This window comes from Sceloporus occidentalis, unplaced genomic scaffold, assembly GCF_023333645.1.
Source record: "Sceloporus occidentalis isolate IW3139 unplaced genomic scaffold, rSceOcc1.0.p SCAF_51, whole genome shotgun sequence".
Classification (NCBI taxonomy): domain Eukaryota; kingdom Metazoa; phylum Chordata; class Lepidosauria; order Squamata; family Phrynosomatidae; genus Sceloporus; species Sceloporus occidentalis.
In genome coordinates this window covers 1,764,550-1,768,737 of record NW_028317031.1, presented here as the reverse complement: position 1 = coordinate 1,768,737, position 4,188 = coordinate 1,764,550, and positions in this window count along the sequence as shown.

The window sequence follows — 4,188 nt, the reverse complement described above, 5'->3', positions numbered from 1 at the left end:
CCTCCTCCGGGGCTCTTGGAGTCCGTCTATCCACGCAGGCTCAAAATCGGAACGGTCGTGAAACAGCCATCTTTTCCGGGCCCCCTCCGCCTTACAGCTCGGGGCCCCGGGCCTGCAACCTCCCCCCAGTCCCCCCTAACAACCAACCCCCCGGAGAGTCTCACTGAACACCTTCCCTTCCGGAAACAGCGCTCTCTCAGCAGCACTTCCGGTCGGTGCGTCTGCTATAATGCTCCGACAGAAGTTTCTTACAGCCTAGGAAGTCACGCCCACTCGTTGTGAGTGCGCAGACGCGGCGAGCGCCGCTTCTAGCCGTGACGTCACCACACGCTAGGCGGTGATGAGGAGAGAAAGAGAGGCCTCGGCTTCTATGGCAACTAGGTCCCGGTTGATGAGCGGTCACTTAGCAACAATACACGGCGGCGCTAGGCCTGTTTAGTACGTCAATAGATGCCCTCATGCATTGCAAAGGTGGCCCGTACGTTTAGTCATGCTATTACGTCCGAATAAAAATAGAAATATTGATAATCAGCCTGAAAATCTTAACCTTGTCTTTTTGCTGTTTTTTTTCCTATTTATTTTTTTGTTTTGATCGCTTAAAACATTGTAAATACATAAATAGTGCATTATAGATAAATAGTTTTCATACAATGAATGAAACATAAAACAATAATAGCCTTTAAAGTAAATAAAGTAATATTAACACCATCACCCCAAGTATGTGAATCTTCAAAAAAAAAAGAATTATATATGTATGTATATATATATATATATAAATTCGACTTTAAAGGTAACTTTTCAGACCCTATGGCATCTTAGTCCAGACTACATCTCGTCACTCACCAATTTCCTTTTTAGATATCGGTATGTTTTTACACAGTCATTGTATATTTTCACTGTTTACACACATTTTTCTAATAAACATTTTTGTGACTTGTAGGACTGCAGAATGCGGTGATACCCCAATCGTTCTGAAATCCTAGAAGAGAGGGACTGAGAGTTTTGAGGACTGAAGTCTTTGTACGGCAAGCTGCCTCTAGTAAAGCCTGCCATGTGCTGCCGCCACTTTGGAGCTGTCTCCAAATACGAATATGTCGCTACCTGGCGGGGTACATTTGTGAACAGCCAAAATGTGGTATGATGCCTCTGTACTTGGCCCAGTTGCAGAGGCCCGCTTTCTTGAGTATCTTGATGAGGTATCCCTCTTTCCAGTCTGTCAGAATCTCTTCTTCTCATATCTTCTTAAAGAGGGGAACATCTCCACTAAAGCATCTAGGTCTGCTTTTAGGACCTCTGCTGGAATGTTCTCAGCTCCAGCTGCTTTCCCGTTTTTCATCAGGGTAATGGCTTTCTCATCTCTGCTTGGCTTGTCATCGTTGTCGGATCAATGTGTGGTGGATTTGGTGGTGCTGTCCAGTTCCTCAAAGTGCTCTGTCTGCTTATCTTTGAACAGGACATTTTAGTTTGCTGAGATTTTTAGTCAGTTGCTTGGTGGTGTCGTACAGTTGTTTCATGTTGCCGTTGTATTCTATGTTTCCCTTTTGTGTTCCTAGCACTGGATGTGAAGGCAGGACAAGTTCATTTTTATACAAACACTCACTGCTGCAACCTGTAGACACACGTTGAAATGTTAACCCACTGCCTGTAAATTGTGAGGGGTTCAAATAATGTCTGTATGTATATGGACCAGTATATATTTCTCTACCAAGCAGTGTATTCATCTTCTTTTACTTTTATCTGTATGTAATAAGTTTCACAGAGTGACATAATTGTAGTTTTGGGGCCTGAACATGGCATAAAATAACACTTTAAAAAAAAAATACTGTGTATTTTGGTCACTGATATGGTTGTTCGCTGCAAAATGCCACAGTGGAGCCGGGTCCATGCTTTTTTTGGTGGGAGTGTGGGCTGTGCCTTTTGGCTTCACCCCCCCCCCCCCGAAGACTTCAGTGGATCCCCTCTTAGGCGGGAGGAGGGCGGACTTGAAGATTCTGCCCTCCCTTAGTTTCGGCCATTGAGGGAAGGAGTGGGCTGCGTATCCCCCCGTGGAGAGTGCAGCCCCTGAAGGAGAATATTGGGGACCTAGTATTGACTGTGGCCTTATCACTTTGGAGCACACACTTTCATTGACGGCTGAGAAACTCAAATTTGTGCTAAATTGTTTTAGCTAATTGAGTTACGGACATTGTTATACAAAACATTATTGTGATCTCAGCGCCTTTTTTAAGACTCATTCCCAGCAAAAATTCTGAATGAGGCAAAATTTTACATGATTGAAGAATCATTTCTGGGAAGGACTTGGGACTATAACAGTATTAGGAATGGTATTTCTAATGCTGAAATAAGTTACAAAAGTATTAAATTCGACAATAAATAAACAGCACTTTTAATACATTTAGCTAAGTTATATCAACTTGTTGGAGAAATATAATGTATCAAATAATAATTTGTAATTACTCTAATAAATTGGCCTGTAGCTAAGCAAGAATTTTATTCTTCTAACTCATCGAACATTCTATGATAAAAACCTTCTACTGTCTGACACAAATGCAGACGCTGGTAGGATGTGCCATAGCTTATATGTGATTAAACTTTAAGAGGCAAGAATAAAATGACAGATCTGTTGATGTTTATATGCTTTACATGCTGGAGAGTGCAACTAATATGGAACATCACCTCAGTCCTGTTACTTGCAGCCTGGTCAGTATCGCTTAACTCGACCTTATGTGCACTGGTTGTACGTTATATGGTGACTTACTGTATATACCATAAGGCAAAAGCAATAGCAGCCAACAAATGCTCCTTTGGTTCAACCTACTAGCTTCCAGTGCCCCGAGAAAATTGTGGAATAGACATCACAAATGACATGTGGTTTTGTTCCTATGGAATTGACGAACAAAACAATATTTCACACTCTGAAGCCACGGGAAAAGGGAACCAAATGTGTTATACGGTAACAAATGACTAAACTGCATTTGCATTACTTTAGAGTTTTGTAGTATTAATTTACCATGATCCTAGAGTTGCAGAATATGCAAATAAGGCCAAAAGATCCTATTTATGCAAATTATGTGAACCATAGATAATGTTCGTCCAACAACAGATGCATTGTATTAACACATAAAGGGAAAAAATCCATGACCTCCAAGCCTCCCGCTGTCATGAATTGGAAACCTGAAAGTTTAGTGAAAGACTCAGTAGATGGAATGCCGCTAGGCAACTGTCAGGATGATAGTAAAGCTCTGCAATTACTTACCAGAAACGTTTTCCATGCCTCTAGATACCACTTACACAAGACTCTAGAATCCTTAGTGGAAAAAAACCACGGACACCAGTACAAGGCATTATTTATAATCATTTCTGGTACAAAGTTCCAAAAGTGTAACAACCAAAGAAACAATCCTACTTATTGGTCCACTATATTAGTTGCTATGGTAATAAGACCAGATATACAAGTTTGCGCCAGAATACTTGTTACTACATAACCAACTTTCTTTCCTTCTAGGATGCTGATCATGAAGACATTGATCAATGAACCTCATGTTCCTCCAGTCCAACCGCACAAACACCAACCACTGAAAAAAAACTATATTAACCAAAAGCGAAATTGTATAACTATCCACCAGGTACCCAAAGAGAGTACATATGTATGGGACAGCGACAAAGAAAATAACTTTTGGAAATGACTTCAGAAATTACAAACAGGAGCTTCCCAGGGGCAAAGGAAGGACACAGCTGCTCATTTTAGCTATTTGCACAAACAGATCAATATCATCTTTCATAGACATAGTATACCTCGCTATTAGCTGTTGTCACATAGTAAAGAGTTGAGATTTTGGTATCTTAGCTAAATGACTTGGGTTTCCATCTGTTTTTTTTAGCTCATTCTCTTGACTGGTGATCAGGAGAATGAGGTGAAGTAGTAGAGCCTCCAACAACTGGAAATATAGAGCTACTCCCATTGAACATGTATAATGACTTCATAGTTCTCTGAACCAGGACACAGATCTATGTCCTAAGATAAAAGTGTTAAGTCCATGTCCAGGTGCACAGACTCTGTTAGTAATGTAATTATATATATATATATATATATATATATATATATATATATATATATATCATAAGCTGTGTAATCAGGGTCTTTGGCAGAATGATTAATTATTCCATCTGATTTCTATACGCATAGCC